The sequence below is a fragment of the Anser cygnoides genome, chromosome 9 (assembly GCF_040182565.1).
Source record: "Anser cygnoides isolate HZ-2024a breed goose chromosome 9, Taihu_goose_T2T_genome, whole genome shotgun sequence".
In the NCBI taxonomy this organism is placed as follows: Eukaryota; Metazoa; Chordata; class Aves; order Anseriformes; family Anatidae; genus Anser; species Anser cygnoides.
This window is the reverse complement of record NC_089881.1, coordinates 4,952,337-4,971,213: the sequence shown is the minus strand read 5'-3', so window position 1 is coordinate 4,971,213 and position 18,877 is coordinate 4,952,337. Positions and strand designations below refer to the sequence as shown.

General features: G+C 48.8%; 1 long non-coding RNA gene across 3 annotated transcripts in view; it reads right to left on the bottom strand.

Annotated features, from left to right (window-relative positions):
- The window catches only part of LOC106036249 (uncharacterized), a 28,607-nt gene extending 16,369 nt beyond the window's left edge, over nucleotides 1-12,238 (bottom strand). For 2 of the 3 annotated variants that reach the window (XR_010833640.1, XR_010833641.1), the window contains exons 1-6: nucleotides 11,846-12,238; nucleotides 11,294-11,589; nucleotides 9,915-9,991; nucleotides 7,722-8,150; nucleotides 6,146-6,737; nucleotides 1,959-2,491 (exon numbers count right to left, since the gene is read on the bottom strand). This is a non-coding gene — a long non-coding RNA (uncharacterized lncRNA). Of the gene's footprint in view, nucleotides 1-1,958; nucleotides 4,203-6,145; nucleotides 6,738-7,721; nucleotides 8,151-9,914; nucleotides 9,992-11,293; nucleotides 11,590-11,845 lie in introns of all 3 variants that reach the window. The other variant, XR_010833642.1, reaches the window with a different exon arrangement.
- Nucleotides 12,239-18,877: the final 6,639 nt, after the last annotated feature.

Here is an 18,877-nt window from a genome sequence, read left to right as displayed (position 1 = left end):
TTGAGAAAAGCCATCTCCCAATCTCGCTCAGCAGGCCCAACGCACTGTCAGCACTGAGCCGGGCTCCTTACTGCAGCCCGGCAGATGCTGCAGCACGGAGCGTCAGGGAGCACAAGCTGGAGCTTTCTGCTCTGGCTGCTCGGGGCAGAGACCTCTTTGGCACCCGGTTGAAAGACACAGCTGCTGTGCAATTTAGAAACGAGCTGCAGAGAGGCCCTGACACCCATGCATGCAGTTTTGCATCTGGTAAAGCCCGAGCATCTGGTGAGAAGCAGCGGGTGCAGTAGGTTTGCACGGTGAGAAAGAGGGCCTCTTCCCAGAGGGTCCCTTCCAAAGGGCAGACGGACACGTCCCCCGAGCTGACTGCCTCAGGCAAACAGCAAGCCACACTGGTGGCCACTCAGCATCCAAAAGCTCACATCCAGGGGACGCAGCAGAAAGTGCCCGCTGCTTCTTCCCACCCTCCAGCTGCTCTGCAGGGACAGCCCGAGCCCTGCCGTGCGGCCCTCGGGTGACACGTGTCACCAGCACTCAGCTAGGGCTTTAAAAGTTAAATAAACAGAGCAGGAGACTGGGGCTGATTAACTGAAGTACAGGGAACACGAGAAGCTGGTTTGCTAGGGAGAAAAGCTCTTGTGCTGGGATCTCCAGTAATTAGCAGCAACAAGACCTACAGAAATTTATGAGGGAGAGAGAAATATCAAACCCTTCCTGTTTAAATCTTCTCTTTTCACGTGTTTTGCTTGGAAGGCCAGACTGGGCCTTAAATACAGAATAGATTCCCGCTCTGTGGAAGTCATGCTCGCATTCCAAATCAGATGGCCGTGGATCAATGCTAGCCTCTCCCCACAGACATGGGGTTAGCTAAGGACTGTGACAGCTCAGCACTCCCCGCCGCACACCTGAAAGGCAGGCAGGCTGCTGCCGGCAGAGCCTCCAGGTCCTGCTTGCAGTGCTAAGCTTCCAGGCAAAAAACCCAAGATTTCTTTCCTGTTTACTGAACAGCACGACTCAGTCGTTATTTAGCAATTTCAGCGCAGCGCTGGCTCACGTTGCGCGGTTATGGGTCCGCAAAGGAGCTGCTGAGCACTGTGCTGAGCCCGCCGGGTTTCGCTCCGCGCCGGGCACCAGGAGCAGCGCCGACGCTCCCTCCTTCACCTAACAAGATCCCCAGGCAGAGCTGAAGCCGTGACCCAGATTTTGATGGCTCTCCAAGCTGTGTTTATGTCTCTTCAGCATGGCTGTGATTACTCTTTTAAATTGCAGATAAACTACAAATTAAAGAGAACCCTGGGCATTTTTTATTTTTTTTTTTTTTGTTTAAGTGCCTTCAACTCTGCTTCACTGACCTGCTTTTGTCTTTGCTGGCTTTGTTGGATGTTTCAGAAACAAATTTCAACCAAAATTAAGACTTGCTCAAATTGATGGCAAGCCCTGTCACATACTTGCAGAAGTGATGCCAGCAGACCCGCATTAATTTCATCTGGAAGGAGTGTGCACGCCTCATCCTGACTGAGCACACAGAAGAAAAGCCCCAAAGCCTGACCGCCCTCCACTGCAGAACTGATATTTCTCCCTGTGCAGATGCTTGCCCCCGACACTGTTGTGGGGAGCAGGCAAGGGCTCTCTGGAGCCTGCTGAAGCCTTCTTCACATTAAAAGAGCAAATAAATGGGTAACCATTAAAGTGTTGTTTTTTTGTTTTTGTTTTTCTTAAATAGCTCTCCCAGCACCTCGCTCCATGCATTTCAGCACTGCTCTGAACTGCTATTTATTTACGCTTACTGGAAAAGAGACAGAATTTTAATGCTTTGATTTTTTAAATAAATATTTTGTATTTTACGCCTCACGTTGCAGACTTCTTTCGTGGCCTCACCCAGAGGCTGCAGTGCAGGTTGAAGGTATTTGCAAGAATACATTTTTGTAACAACACATTTTCCAGACCAATTTTAGAAATACCTGTTGGCACTGGCAATCTGCAGACCCCCTCTCATCTGGCCACCAACTGCCGTCACCACATGTTCCAGAACAGCCCGGTGGGGGCCTGGCAGCCTCAGCAGGTCCCTCAGGTGTGGTGTGAAGCCACCTCCTTGTGGGCATGGGGAGCTATCCCCGAGCGGGGTGCACCTCTCGAACTCACAGCCAGACAGAAGAAGAGCAGCAAAGCTTTGTCCAGGGGGGGATGTGAGTTTTTCAGCTCTTCACTGAGAAGTTTGGGAACTGGTGCTGGTAACGAGGTGGGTATTACATTTCTCTTGTTTTGCAGAGGCTTGTGAAAGCCGGGCACTGCTTGGTGCAGCGGTGCCGGCAGCGCTGGTTTCAGCATGCTCACGATGCTGCCTCTTGTTAAAGCCAGTGCTGCCCTGCTTGTGCAGCCTGAACACGGCCACGCTGCTTTCAGCTGGGCTCTGGTCACTGCTCTGCAGAATAAAATGCCTGCTCCTCTCAGCCACTTGCATCAGCAGCTACTTCTGTCCATCTCCAAAATACATCTGTAAAACGACACGGTTGATTAAATGATAAAATCTAGCTTTTTTCCCAGTCACCCTGGTGGCACTATCAGACTGTTGTGATGGATGTGACCACGGTGCCCTTTAAGTCCCCCTCCACTGCAGCTCATCCCCACCAGTGCGTGTAGCCCCAGCGCTGCTCCCCACCCCGCCCAGCTCCAGGCTGCTCCTCTCCTCCAGATGGCACAGACCAGGGCTGTGATGCCGAGCAGATGATCTTTAAAATGTATCTCATTCGATTTGCATCCTCAAAGGTCTGTGAGAAATGTAAATCTGTGTTTTGGAGAAAAACGAAAAGGTCACTTCTGAAGCAGCTCCTGTCTAAGCACATGTGACAAAAGGCAGGGAAATGGAGGGACAGGTTCCCCATTGAGGTGTGGAAACGCATTTTCCCAAACTTTGGCAAGAAGGTCTGGCAGCACAAACCAGCACGAGCCGGCAGAGCCGCAGCGGTATGGTGAGCACAGACCCCAAAAGGCCCCACTGTTTTGGCTGTGACCCCGAATGCTGTTGCCTCCTTGGCCAGGGAGGGAGAGGAGCGAAGGAGCTGCCAGCTGAAATGCCTGGGGATGATGGAGCGTTTAATTAAAACCGCAGCACGTGCACATCAGCTCACGCCGTGGGCTCTGAAGGGGACAACGGGGGTAACTCGGCCTTCAGATCAGAGATGTCCAAGAGAAGTGATACTAGCAAGCCAACTACCAACCGGCAACACTTGCAGATGCCCTAGAGGCGATACAGGATCCTGTACGTTCTTCTAAGTTAGTTTCACAGAAATCCCCTTGGTGATGCCAATACAGCAGACCGAGTAGCACTAGATCATCCTTCATGGGCGCATAAATACGCGTTTCGTTCGCTGTCACATTTAGTGTCGGCAATGATTTCACGTACAGATGTAGATCAGCTCCCTTTTAATCACATCCTGCCACCTTCTTCTAGCCATTCAAATTTATAGCAACATTAATAGCTCAAAAATAATAGTGTTTACTGAATACGAGATTTCAGTAAATTAGGAGGAAGCAACAGTTCCTAACAGAGTCAAAAAATCAGCAAAGCTTGAATGAATGTAAGCTTTTTCACCCTGATTAACACATCCTTGACTATTGGCAGAAAGTTTCCAATGCAGCTGTAAAAAAACAATTCCATGGATTATGTCATATCGATTCAAAGCAAAACTCAAATCCAGAAAGAAAGCAGAAAAGCATTCCCTATGTTCTTACAGAAAATATCACTGCTTCAATTAGGTGCTACAGAAAATATCATTGCTTCAATTAGGTGCTACAGATGCTTGGAGTAAACATATTTTCAACTGGTTTTCTTAGAACCATACCCACTTAAATCTCCAATATTCTTCTGCATGTTCATTTTTCATCCCAGCTTAATACCACGCCTCTGGGTGTTAGTGGTTAAGTGGATACCGCCAAGCAATGCAAGCCAAGAAAAGCTGGGATAAGAAGGGAAAATATGGTCTTTACATAGTAAATAAACTTTTCAGCCTTAATGTTATGGCTGCTGTCAGCATAACTCAGAGGGGAAAAAAAAAAAATCCAATGCTAGTTCATTTCTTGGACTATGCAAATGTCCAGTTCTTCAGTTTTCAATCTGCTCTCAAGCCAATGGAAATAACGCACATAGAACTGGGCATCCAGGCCTCCAATAAATCTCATCTCTGTGTGAATCACTGAGATTCAGACTGAAAACAAAACCAGATAAGACATTTCAATATTTCAGTAAATACTTTTTTTTTTTTTCCCAGTAAAAACTTGAGTTCTAGGGAATCTAAATGTACTGCTGAAGTAGCAAGCATGTAGCAGTAACGTAGGGATCAATACCTCCAGCATCTCTACTGGCATCTCATGGCTGTGCCATGCTCCCCACGAGCACTGTCAGCAGTTGCTGCCATGTCTGCCATTATCTGTCAAAAGCACGGGCAGTGGGAAAGGAGGGGAAGAAAACAGTGGGTTTGTAGATGCTACAAATGCAGCTTGCTTTAGAGCTGAAAAATGCTGGCATATGGTACGCAACATCTGGGAGAACGTTAACAGCCAGATATAAAATTGGTTCTCTTTATTTCTCTTTATTGGGAAATATTTGGTTACAGTGTGCTGTAATAAGATCTATTTCCTAGGCTTGTCTCATAAATTTAAACCTCAGAGCAACATTTATAAACATTACAACCTATCAGTTGTTACTACAGTGCAGGGCTGAATGCAGATCAGTCACTATGCATAAATATGTCATGCACAAGTGTGTCTGCAACACTTTCCCAAAGAAACCTCTAAGAATTTTTTTAAGGAGGCTAGCTGAGAAAGAAGAGATTACATGAGCATACCCCATGCAAACAAATGGTTTGACCTTGTAGCAGTAAACATAGGAACAGCTCCATTAATCACTTTAAAAATAATAATTATAAAGGTTCCCTGTATGGGGAAAGGAACCGAATCTTTGTGTTGCTGTTTGGCAGCATGAGGCACGTCGGGGAACATGAGCCGTGGCCAGCACCACGTAGCTCTGCACCCCTGCAGCTGCAGGCAGGAGGTGCCAGCGGGGCCGTGCAGGATGAGACCCCGTCGGGTCTCGCCCAGGCTACCCCAGGTGGCTGCTCAGAAGCTGTCAGTGCTCAGCTGGGGAGCAGGGCTGAGGGCAGCACCGGGCTCATTCCTACAAAGCCATGCTCGCAGCAGTGCAGCACGCTTCCCGCCCACACCTTGCCCTTTCCTGTAGTTAACGCTGGTTTTGGAGTAGGTGGGGAAATCCAGGCTTCCCTTCGTGACGGCTCTGACAACTGCCACAGCTGTCCCCAGCCCCACAGGGATGCTGTGCCATGCACATTTTGCTTTCCAGCAGCTAGGCAGGAAAAGCACAGATCCTCTCTGTTTAGGACAGCGGGACAGGTCTGCTCATGTATTGCAGGAGAAAACAACAATCACGAAAGAAAAGCTGCTCAGCCTCGCAGTGGGATCCTTCCATGCAGCTTTCCAGAGCCTAAGAAAAATGAGCAACCCCACACAACTCACTATGCCAACAGCTAGGGTAGCAAGGATGAGCTACCAAGAGTACTGCTGTACCCCTGACAAGCCTGGCAAATATTCCCATCAGAGGCATGGGAGTACAGGACCTGGAGAGGTCCTTTTGGAGGCCGGATCCCTCCTTAACACCTCCCTTCTCCTCTGCCATTAATCCAGGCGAGGAGCTGAGGGCTGGAAAGCACAGCCTGCCTCACCCCATCTCTGCTGGCAGCCTGGAGCTGGGTGCCAGGGGCTGGGTGCATGCAGGAAGGCCAGAATCGGGGCTGACATTTATTGCAAAGCACGTGGAAATCAAGTCACTGCTCTGTATGTCTAATTTCATGCGCCTGAGTTTGAAAGGGTTAATTCACCATGTTATTATTTCCTTATTTGACTGCTGATTCACCAGTTCACTAAACGGGATATTAAAAAAATAATAATAATAATAATGCCAAAAGCAAGGGCAATGATTCATCTTGCACAAGAGGCCAACGCGTTCGCTGGGGTGCGGACTCTGCCCGTGGAGCCCAGCTCCGTTACCAGCGCCTTGTGGATGACGGGTGTGGGATGTCTCGAGGCCGGGCGCTGGCAGCCCCGCAGCCTCCAGCACCCAGCTGTCCCCACCCACCTCATGCCGTGGTGTCCTGAGGGTGGCTTCACAGAGAGCAGCACGGACGGGACGCTCTCCCAGGAACTGGTGGCACCTTGGATCGGGGTGTCTTTCAATGAGCCCTTGTGCGAAGACGTCACAAATTCATCAGCCAAGCACAAATTCCATGGAAGGAGATGTCTTCTACAAGTGCTCTATGAAGTAATACTGGAAAAAGGAGGAAAGAGCCACTCTCGGTCCCACCCTTATTTTGGTTCATAATGAGAAGTATATTTTTGCCTGCGCGTTACTGGCCGTGGCTTGAGGCCTCGTTCCTGTCGCCTCGTAACAGAGCGGCTCCCTCTGCAGCTCGCTCTCCTGCTCCCTGCCAGCGCGGGGACTTGGCTGCTGAGTCCCAGCAGCAGCTCCGAGCGATGCCAGCAGCCAGCCCTGGCGGTGCCACCTGCAGCCCCCCAGCCCTGCGTGGGGGCCCCCCCGGGGTGCTCCCGCTCCAGAGGGTGCCGTGATCCAGAAGAGGCTGAGCGAGATTTTACCTCCCAGCCCCAGGACAGGACACGTCTCTCTGCTGAGGTCTGGTGTTCTCCAGAAGCTTTCTATAACCTTCGGCCATCTGAACAGTTGCACGTGAGGAGAACAGAGAAAAGAGCCCAAATTTACTTTTGCTAACATTAGCAGGGTCTGCAAGAAATGCAGAGGCTGATGGGATAAAAGAAGAGTTATTTTAACAGCAAAAACGTGTTTTCTTTGGCCTACATGCAGCCGAGAGCTTTCCAGGTGCTCAGGCTTAAACGAGCCTATAGATCTAGAAAGGCATCAATTATTTAACAGGCACAAAAGGAGGCCCGAGGAAATGATTCCTCCTTCCTCCTATTCAGCGTGTAAGCGTGGCCTTCCCTGCCTGCTGCACCTCAGTAGGATTTTTCATCTGCTCTGAAAGACTTATTTTCCCCTTCGCTTCCTTCCTGCTGAAGCCCTCGGTGTCGCACAAAGCCTTGTTGGTGCTCCCTCCGCAGGAGCGCAGCGCTGGGTGAGCCCCCTCGGGAACTGGCTGCTCTCGCCTCCAGGACGGGGACAGATGCTCGGGGACAGATGTACCGAGCACCTCGCCATGCTGCAGCACCCGTCCGCAACGGCAGGCTCGTCTCTGTCCCTGCTACGGCACCCAGACCCCAGGCTCCACCACGCTGCCAGCCCTGGGGCCACCGCCTGGGCACCCCCCAGCTCCGCTGCATCCCCCGATTAGAAACACGAGCAATTCATCTCCTGCCTAAACATACAGCAAATGCTTTCTCTTAGGGCAGATGAACTGCTTGGAGGGATTGCCCTGGGAAATTAAGAGCTGTAACTATTTCCAGAAGCCGACACAGGCTGCTCCCGGGGCAGCTGACTCAGTGCAGTCATTCTGTAAGCGGTTTTTCTCAGCTGCGGACACCAGGGTCCCCAAAAGCACCTTTCACCGCACAGCATCTGGGGTTTCCTGCTGGTGGGGATGAATGCAGCCGGGAAGGAGCGGGGGAGCTAATGCTTACAGCAGAGCAAGAAGCCAAAAAGCAATCCCTGCATCACCACAAAGAAACACGATTAACAGCCTTACCCCGGGTGGCAGATGAAGTTAACGAGCCCACGCCTGGCATGCCAGGTGGCTGTGCCAAAGGTCCCTCGCCGATGAGGAAGCCAGTAATGGACCTGGTAGAGGGGGCTTTCTGCAAACACGAGCTTTCTGCACCTGGAAGAAACAGGGGCAGGTGGACGATGTCCTTCATGTCCAGACAGCGTGTGCCTTGCTTGTCCTCCTGCCCCGTGGTGTCTCTGCCAGAGCTGGGGACGGCGCTTGCTCGTATGGCTCGCAGTGAGCATGGCTCTGGGATGAGCTTCATTCTTCTCAGCCTAACACACCTGAGAGTTTCCAGAGCTCAGGCTTGCTTGTAGCCCAGGCAGAGGTCAGGTAAGGCTGCAGAGCAGCCTGAAGCCAGCAGGAAATCCTCACATCACTTTCTGCAGAGGGCAGAGCCGTCGTTTGACACTGGGAAAGGAACAGAAAGTGCGTGGCCAGCTGCATGCACGTCTGCCAGCTGTGCGTTTGACAATTAATGCAGGCTGGGAAGGGGTGCTGCCCAATTGCCATGGCCTCTGAAGGAGGCTGGTCTCACCACCTCTCTCAGCCTCTTCACCTCCCAAGCTTCTCCCTGTCCTTTGCTTTTTCCCCAACCCCCAAGCGAATCCTAGCCCTAACCTGGTATTTCTGCTTCCACACGCCACGTGTTTCACTCTGCCAAGCATGTCCCTGCCCTGTCTGCTGTCTCTCTGCAGCACGGAGCTGCTCCACCTTCACGTGATACCTCCCATAACAGAGTCCATCCCAGCCGAGCTTCGTGCTCTCCCCCCCACAAACAGCAAAACTAAGTCGGTGTGGGCATCTGCCCGGCTTTTGCCATCACCACCGGCAGCCTCATAGTGTGCATTTTCCAGCTATCACATTTAATGCTGGCTGCTTTTTTTCACAGCTGATTGTACAAGTTGGGATTACTTCAACCCAGTTAATTAACAAAGAAAAAAGGAAAAGGCAATTTATCACAAATGATCCAGATGAGTCTTTTCTTATGCTCACTTTTTAAGGTCATGTTGAGCAATATTTTCTCCACACTTAACTAGGGTGGAAACAATGTAGATTTGAGAAGGATCCCTTACATCAGGCTAAGACTTACTGCAAAAGGCAGGCTTTGTGAAAGAAAGGAGCTAAAGTAGGGCAAAATGAAACAGGCAAAAGGGACATATGTTCCTCATCTACCACATAATTTTATAAGATGTTCTGAGTAAAATGAGCTTTAAGAGCTGGCTGCGACTACTCTTCCTAAGGAAGTTTCAAAAGAAACCAGTAGGGCTTCAGCTTTGTGTTAATCCTCTGTACAGAAACTTCTTTTATTTGCCATACCGATGGGTATTTGAACTCAGCACTTGGTACCTATTCAAGCCTCCAAGTGGGGCTGGAGTGGGGCGATGCTTGGAGCCTTCTGTGTGCCCACTGGACCAAGTCTGCTTTATCTGTTATGACCCAGGTGTGTGATTCCTGCTAAGGCAAAATAATCCAACTTTATCCTGTTATACAGCTCCGCTGAGCCACGGGGAACATCCTCCACAGTCAGTTTGGAATACCTCAGCACTGCATGCCGAGAGAATCCTCGCAACACCCCCAGCCAGCAGAAACAGAGCCAAGAAGAAGGAAAGGAAAGCGATGACGTGTCAGCTTGCACTCCCAGCATTGGACAGAAAAGCTCAGTCTTTACCTACCACCCAGCAGCAGACCTGTGACATGGAGAACGAGGTGGGACGCCTTCCAAGCAAGTCAGCAAAGTTGCGTATCCCACACTTTCAGCATGAGGTTTTCCACCTGCCTCTCACGTCCCACGTGCCCCTTTCTCCTGACCACGCAGCACCACGATGATGCTTCCAGCCTCGGGGCTGCAGCCAGCAGAGACCGTTTTCGTGGGGTGCACGGAGGTGCTGGTTAAATACAGCTTGTTGCTGTTGTACTCTGCAAGGTGGAAACACACTGCACAGGGCGAAGCTGGAGCTGTTGCTGTGGTCCTCAGCCAATGCACTGACCTGCTATCTCCTTCAAAGGCACTTACTCTTCATTTAAAACAGCAGTGCTTTCTTTAAGGCAGAGCTGATGACAGAGGAACAATCTGCCCCAGCCATTTCTATCACAGTCCTCACAGAATATTTTGGCTCAACCTTTGAATGTCTCTAGGGTCCCCGTGCATCTATTCGATCAAGCTGGCCTTACCAGACCTTAAGGTGGGCCACGGGTGACAGTTCAGGAATCACTTTTTTGTCCCATTCGAAGCTCCATCTGGCTTTGTTCTAAACCGGAACACAAAAGGTCATGTTATCACAACATTTCTTGAAGCATGAGAGTTCAGAGTATTCCTGGCTCAAATATTTCTCCTGGGGAATCACTGACAGGAACCCGCTCAGATGGGCCCTTGTGAAACCAAGCTCGGCGGCCTCCTGCCTCTCACTGCATGTGTGACAAGCCCCTAAGCCCAGTACCTACCCCGCAGCAGGCTGTAATCACACGATAACGCTGAGCTACTGCGGTTTAGCCAGAGCACTGGCACCAGGCCACTGTTGTAACAGCAGACAAGTATCAGCATTTCATCGACATTTCCCAGAGGAAACGCCTCGTTCTGATTTCCTTGATGGAGAATTGAATTTCCTTTCTCCTCCAAGTCAAGATTTTTTTTTTTTTTAAAGAAATACTATTTTTTGCTGAAATCACATCTTTGTCTGAGGAAATAGTGAGGGTGAACTCCCAACAAGCTCTACTTAAGCAACTTTTCTGTGCAGCTTCTGCCACCAAGAAATACCAACCTTCCCAGCCTGATAAACTGTACCGTGTTGCCTTACAGCTCAGGCTTGACTAAAGTCAAGCTTTAACTGAGAAAAAGCAGGGAAATGTTATACAAGCACATGGGTACTTTGCTGTAACCAAGGAAGGTTCATGATCACATCTGGGACATGAAACATACACATTTTCAGAATTTGTGCTAGAATTTGTTAGCAAAAAATACTGACTTCTGTATATTCGGATCAGCCACGTGATACTGGGTGCTTTCAGGCTACAAAACAGAGAGTTCAGTGTCAGCTATTAGCCTGAAATGAAAGCAAAAGTGCTATAAAAGATCTCATTTCTCTAGGTTAAGTGGTGACTTAAGCAGAAACACCTACTACATTTGCAAGCAGATCTTTCAGAAGGATGGAAAGCAAAGGGAAGGATGGAAGAATAAGCATGGTGCTTATTCAGGTAGTACAGATGGCCCTTTTAATATACTATCATCTTTGTAAGAAAGACCTGGTTAAGAGGCTGCTTAAACAACAGCAGTTTAGGAAACTTGTGAGCTGGAAACAAACCTCAACATTTGAGAATTATGTAGACGGCTTCCAGAGATCAAGGATGGATGCTGAGTCCTGGATATTTGGCCACAAAAGGGTTCTCCCCAGTAACTTCTCAGGAAAGCCAGGGCCTGTGGACACCTATCAATCTATTTTGTTCCACTACAAGCCCTGCCCCACCAAGTGCATGGACAGTCACCCAGAACACAATGTGTATTTTCAAAGAAAGGTGATTTCAGATAAAGTTAAATGAAACAACGTAATAAGTACCTCCTTTGGAGCATGCTGCAGCAACACCACGAAGACTGGAAGTTCAGCTTTACATCAGGAGTGAGATCTTTGAAGTCTCAAAGGGTAGCATGGCAGAAAGCACGAGCTGCTGGCTATATACGGTGAGAGCCGCACTGGGGCAGCCAGGGCAGCGCACTGAGCCCGCTCCGCCACACGCTCCGGCACTCTGCCTCTACCTTCCCTGAGAAGTGGAGGTACAGAATGCTGCTTTTGCAATATGTTTTTTATTAAAAAGTCTTCCACAGCATGTACAGCTTATCATCTTCTTTCGTGGCCTAAAAAACATTTCAAATGACGGTTTCCTCAAAAAATCAAACAAAAATTTGTATCGAGCTAGAGCTGGAAAATGATGACAGACTTCAGTGGGATTAAGCAATTTCTCCCAGCATTTTTGTGGGCTTAACTAAACCCAGAGATTACAAGGAGAAAGGAAAGAACCACCCCCAGATTTTCCACTTAAAAAAATATATATACGAAGAAACATTCTGAAAGTAGTACAGAAGGTAAACAGACTAGTTAAACATGACGTACCTTAGCCCTGACCTCCCGGTCAGCAACTTTCTGTTACTCCCATTCAAATCAGTTCCTGATATGGTTTTCTTCTCACCCAACAGCTCCAGCTGTTTCTGCAAGTTTCTACTTTCAGAGCTTGTGAAAGAAAGCACACAGAAAGCAAAGTACAGCTACGGGCTGGCTCCATGGCCACCATGAGACCGGCCGAAACAGCAAAACATCTCCAGTGCTGTGCTCACAGCAGCTCTTTATTGCTGAGCATGGCACAGCGCGGTCCCTGGGGAGCTCACCGCCCCTCACCAGGCTCAGAGATCTGCCCGTCAGTCACCCTGCCAGGGGAAAGAGGGGGCAGCAAGTGTCACCCGTAAGCAGGCTGCTTCTCCAACGCACTTCGGGGAAGCTGCAGTCAGTGAGTCAGCCGTAGTCAGGGGAGAAAAATGCAGGCATAGGTCTGAAGATGTCAGACGGACCGATTGCAGCAGCTCCCTAACGGGAACCTCAGATTACAGCACCTCACCTGCTGCTCCAGGAGCTCTGTACAGGCCCGCAGACAGCGGAGGTGGTTATTTTGAATGCACAACATGTACGACCACTAAGAGAATAAACCTGAATGATGCTGGATGATTTTGTTAGGTTAGGAGAAAAACGTTGTTGTCTGACACAGAAAACCATGTAAAATAAGATATGAAGTCTGCCAGGATGGATTTAGCTGTATTTACGGAGTGCCCGTCAGTGATGTAGGTACTGTCCAAAAGAGTTAAACAATACATTTGATCACTAGAGGGAGGACCAGAGATCAGCTAAAGTTCACAAGGCAGCTTGTGCATTTTCACACAGAGGACTAGGGCTATGGTTTTAACGGTACGTATGTCTTGTATGCACATAGGGATTTATAAATTATTTTTACAATATAAATTACTATTGTGTGCACATGTGCATAAAAACGATGTGCTAAGTTCAGGCCTTGAAATTCACATGAGTGCTTTAGTTCTGACATAGAAGGGAAGGGCTGGCACTGCACATACCTCCCTATCCCATGTCCCACCACCACCATTGCCATCACCTAGTTTGTTGCCAGAGGTTAGCAGGAGAGACGTTGGGCCACTGTTCAGCTTTTCAGCCACTCTTCCTTGGGTGCACAAGGTGGTCGACTTACACATTGCAGGCAGGAGATGCCACCAGCTGAGATAAATCTCACTATAAATGATACACAACACCTGATTCAACAGGTTCATTCAGCAAGTCTCGCTGGAAGCATGTCTGTGAAACAGTGTCTGGCTATAACAGCTTGCAAGGACCTGAACATCGGTAAACTTCCAATGACTCAGATAGTAAGTTAATAAATTCTAGGATATTAAACCAGAAATAGACTTTTAAAGAGAGAAGTAAGTAGCAAAGTTTCTTACACAGACAAGAAAAGAAGTCTACAAAAATTTTCTAACCAAGACTGGGAAGTCAGATCTACCTTCCCTCTTAAGCAGCAGGGAAAGAGGAAATAGATGTCCTTTTAAACAGAAACAAGGGATTGGAGTTATTAGTTGCTTGTGACGTGATCACCAAAGAGTTAAGTACCAAAGGCCAGCAGATTTTCCAGGGTGTTTTGCATTCTGCAATGCTCAGACTGAGAGCGGTTGAGCACGCAAACACATCCCATAAACACCCCTTCCTTGCTGCAGAAGGCTGGCTTTCACCCCAACGAAAAGCCTCCCAGCTGCCAGCACCAGTCTGGGGACTGCTGAGCGCTGCCCCAGCAAGCTGGGCTGCAGCCAGGCCGCGCTGCTGGGGACAGGGCAGGTAACCTGCCACAGCAGCTATTTTTCCCCTTCTGCTTTTTTTCTGACGACAAATAAGCGTAAAGCAGACTGCAAGGCACATCCAGGCGTGTTGGAGGTCGGGCAGCAGGACACGGTGACACCGCAGAGCTGCCCCGTGGCACTGAGTCACCGCCTCGGCCTTGCACTCACCGCCTCGGCCAGGAGGCAAGGCCGGACGGGGCAGGGGAGGTTTCGGGGAGCAAACAGCCAGCTCTGCTGCGGGGCTGGGGGCAGCACGGCGGGGCACAAACAGCTCTGGGGAGAGGCAAGTGTCCTCAGCCCTCCGTGGCACTGCTCCGACAGGCCGCAGGGCCGGCTCCACAGCAGTAGGTAGGCGCTTCGAGTTCCCCAGGGAGCCCACACATCTGGTTCGTTAGTCTCTATTAGCAGCGAGCGAGCCCCGCTAGCTGCTCAAGGACACCGACGGCTCCTCAGCACCGCATGCTGAACTGATTTAGAGGGTGAGAGAAACGGAGTTTGGCAAGTCCGTGTGTTGGGGTTTTGGCAACGTGACAGGACTTCTTGATGAGATGGACTCGTTTAATGCCCTTTCTCCTTTCTCTTGCCGTTCTCCTCAGCTCAGGCATCTGTAAGCACTTTTCTTTGGATCGTTTGGAAGTGACATTTGGAATAAGTTAGGTTTTAAATAGAGCGCAACCTCTGCTGATAATAGAGACAAGCTGGTTGGTCACCTGGGCCTGAGCGGCCAGGTCACGTTAGTCCCGCGTGGAGAAACACTCAGCTGACAAATTCTAATAGGCAACACAAACATCTGGGATTCACCAGCTTGGAAATTAATTTACCCACCACTGGCAATCATTACTTCATCCTCTGCTAACACTGTCATACCAAGTAACCGCGGAGAATAAATTGCACTGCTGAAATACCTTGTGCAAAATGGCTAACTGGAAGAGCACAAAGAAATATTCTGTATATTTTGCTTGCGGTAAAATGTTTATCATTTTGATTTTGCTTGGCTCTTATTTCTGCTATATATAATCCAAGTGACACAGTATATTATAATAATAATAAGCAATTAAACACAGAGAAAAGCCATTTCCATCTGTTTTGAGTGTCTGTTCAGTCTTTGAAACTGCGAATGGACTTTGAGTGGTGACTGTTAAAAAACACAGAAGAAAACAGAGATCGGTCCTTGCCCAAACTGTGACCAGCACCAAGCCGTCGTGCCCTGATCCCTGTTTGAAGGGGAACTAATGAGCATTCCCAGCAGAGCCCCCAAGGAGCAGCCTGTGCAGCGGGGAGCAGAGCCAGCCTGTGGCAGAGGACCCGGCGCTCTCCCTCCTCATCCTTGGCAAAGCAGCACACAGAGGCGTCACATCAGAGGTCCACAACAGCCAGCAAAGTTGGGCTAGTCTACAGCCATTGAGGAGATGGAAAGTCACATTTAATCTTTAATTAAAAAAGAAAAAACAATACAAAACGCAACTTCAGTTTTCATTGGTGAAACTGTATTTCACCAAGACCTTTAATACCCCTATTATTAAGAAAAACAGCAAGAGTTGCAAGTTTGTGAGTTTGGCTTTTCAGTGACCCAAGCCAGAAAGATTTTGAAGGTTTTTAACCTTAAAACCATGGTGATGACTTTTACAAATGCCATTAGCATCATCAGCAACAGGTTTCAATTTCCAGAAGGATGCCTTGCACTTGCTGTCCCCAAACAGGGCTTTGCCAGTCATGGCAGTGTTAATCATAAAGAGTTCATTAACAGCAGTATGTGCAAGTCCATTTGGAATGACCCAACCTTAAAAGAGAAGACAATGAGACACAACACAAATGCCACCCACTCCTCACACACCTCTCTGAGCCACGTGGAAAAGCAATGCCAGAGCAGGTGAGGAGCCAAGAGGATGCTTCATTGACAGCACTGGGCAAAACTTTTCCATCTAAAACTCCAGTGCCTGATTTATTTTATTTTTAGGACTTCTGCTCAATGGCAGTTAGATTTATGCACACTGAAGCTCCTAATGCATTTTTGCAAGTGTAATTTACTCCTTTTTCAGTTGACCTACTTCCAGTCAGGCTCAACATTAAAGAAATCTTTCAAAAGGCACTAAATGCTCCATACACGATACACTAAATGCTGATTTGTTTCTGCCCCCAGTCCCCAAAAGCAACAATTAGAAATGGAAATCTCAATAGGATTTTATTTTTATCTAGTTCCTGATAACATTATCTGTTTGCAGGGGCTTATAAAACTGCACAACTTCAGTCAATCATATTGAGATTTATTTATTTATTTATTTTCTCCAAGCCAGGTATCTGCCTGAGGCTCTACTTTTCAAGGAAGTTTTATTGGAAATATTGCTACCAGAAAGGGGAAAGGGAAAAGAAATGCCTTGTTTCTGTTAAACCTCACAGCTGCTTATCTGGATGCAGAGCAGCACCTGGACACCGTGGCAGGGATGCTCTCAGCATACCACGAGTATCTGCATTAATCTAAGCACGTTGCACACCTCTGCAGAAAGATTCCTGTGACATTCCTGGGAGAAGCACGCATCTCCATCCTTCCTGACCTGCTGCCTATGGGAAAAACACTGTGAGCTCCTGCTTCTGCTGCCGCCTTTTCCAGGAGCTTCCTCCATCCACAGTGCCATGAGACCTGCAAATGCTCCTCTTCACCAGTTCCCACCAGCAGCAGCATGCTGCTGAAAAGCTGTTAGGTTCTTTTCCACTTTTACTGAAGGATGCTGAAAACCTGCAGGCAAGCAGCCCTTTGCAGGGGCTGTGCTCTCTTGCAAACACAGGGCACAGCTTGCCTGTGTAAGGCTTAGCCCTGCAGGCAGCTGTAGCTCATTTTGACATCCTCCTGTGCTTTGTCCCTGCCCCTCAACTAGTCTGATGTTTGCCGAAGCCCAAGGAATGACCTGAAAACTCCAGTGGCACCCAAGGTCACAGTCTGAACAATGTCCCAGAGTCACCTCCGAGCACTGGTGTGACTTCTGAGAGTGCTTTTATGCTGAGCAATTATTTGAATAAGGAGCTTAAAGGAGCTCTACTATGAGCAGTCTGCTGCCTGCCTGCAAAATCAGCTCTGTGCATATGATTTAATCCTGGGGACAGCCTGGTATAAGCCTGGGAGTCACCAGTCCCGAAGTGTCAGGACAAGGAGGCTCACAAGAGCTTGAAGTCTTCTGGCAGTGATCCCATGTTGCAGCCCTTCACCGACTGCTGCTGGTTTGGGATCTGTGAAGACTAGATGCCTCTTGTACATCTGAACACGGCAGCAGCCAAGCCCTTCCTCCTGCACACTGATGTACTGGGCAGCCAGCAGAGCTGCTATGCTTAGGGCTGGAGCGGGGCCACCATGCCGGACTTCTCACCGTGCACCACCAGCCTCAGCAGGCATGAGGGAGCTCCGTTACACCAAGACCTGCTCCTGCACAGAGTGGTGACCCTGGGCAGAGCCACTGCCATCCTGCCCTGGCCCCACTGCTTCCTCCTTCCCCTCTGCACAGCCCCACGCCAGGCTGTCCGTGTGCCAACCACAGCACATCCAAAATGCTGAATGCAAAGCTCGTCTGCAGCAAGCCAGGAGGTTGTGCAACACTCCTGGTACGGTTCTGAACAAAGAATAGGGGGCTTTTGCATTTATGGGGTATTAATATGGGAAAGCAGCTTAACGCTGACATGATGACCCAGAAAACATTCTGTTCAGTTCTCCCATCGAACATCATAAAACAATATTTGTAGCACAGTACATTTAATTTCCTACAAAGCCCATAGCACAGCCATAATTCTCAGAGGACATAATCTGCATAACTTTCTGCAGCAGAGTTTCTACATTTGCAACAAGCTACATCCCGAGCACAACAAGCAGGCTCTGAATGACGGGGGGCGAGGGGCTTCACCCCTGTTGCCCAGAAAATGCTGCCTGCTCCTGGTGGAGGTGGATTCACATCGTGCCAGCCAGAGACCTCAGATGTTCCCAAATGCAGCCCCAGCTTTCCAGTAGCACGGCGTTTCTACACACACCAGCCCAGCAGCAACACATCAACATACCCCAGACTCCAGGTTGCAGCACAGTGCTGGTGAACTGAATGCCCGAAGGGGCAAAAAGATGCAGGGCGTTCCCAAGAAGGCAGGGAGAAAAGGGTGGAGTGGTGGCACTTTGCAGAGCAGAACAGCCTGCTCCCAGCCCCAGGGGGAGATCTAAAAGAATTTGGGCAGCCCAGCACAAGGAAGAGCAACAGATGCACTGTAGCTTTACAGACGTGCATCGGCACTGAATTTTCAAATGCATGTCCCAAGTTCCTCTCAAAATGATGGGAGCTGTGATTCTGCTTGTCCAAGGAGGTGTCCTCCCAGCTTACCCTCAGACAGATGAGAGAAACCTTTCTTACCTGAGAGAAACTGTCCTGTCTGACTTCCAAAAGATTGTTACAGTAAGGTCACATCATCCCACTTTTAATCAAATGATAATTTAAGTGTAAATGCCCCTTTGTGCTTTTAGAAAACATTAGTATAATACACACTGCTATTAAAACGTCATAAAAGATTGTCACCACAGTTGCTATTTATCAAAGCAGAAAAAAATATAAAAAAAGAGTGCAATTCAATATTTAGGCAGGTATTTCATATATAATCTTTCCTCAAAAAGACTCATTTTATATAACATTAAAATCTCACGTAGCAGCTACAGATCCCAAAAGGGAAAGCACGGCAGATAAAGCAGAGGTATTTAAACCTGCATTTTTTGCTGCTGGAAGACAAGCCTACACCATGAATATTCCTCTAATCATCTTCCTTGAGTAATGTGTTTACAAGCAATTGCTTTGAAACCATCGCTCCTGTGAAGTTTTAGGAACCTAATTGATTTGCTCCTCACTGGCAAAGATGTGAAAGCTGGAATATTGACAGGAACATAAGAGAGCTGCAGTGCATTAGCATGAAATTCACATCAAATGCGAGGAGAAAAGAGGGAAAAAAAATCTGATCAGAAGTTTCAATGCTCTCAGTAAAAACCGAGACATGCAAAGCACTGCTCGCAGCATGACGCAGCACTGGCTGCAAAGAGGACGGGCCATTTTATCAGCTGTCGTATCGTAGCAGACAGGGCAATCTGGCTCGTTATTCCTGCTAGATTACACGTGTGTGAGGAGAGGGGTCAGGAGCGGCATCAGAGATCATTGCAGTTGGTTTTGTGCCAGATCACTGGGAAATCTTCCGCAGACACCTGGGGCTGTCAGGGCACCCGGACAGTGCCGCATGGTGACAG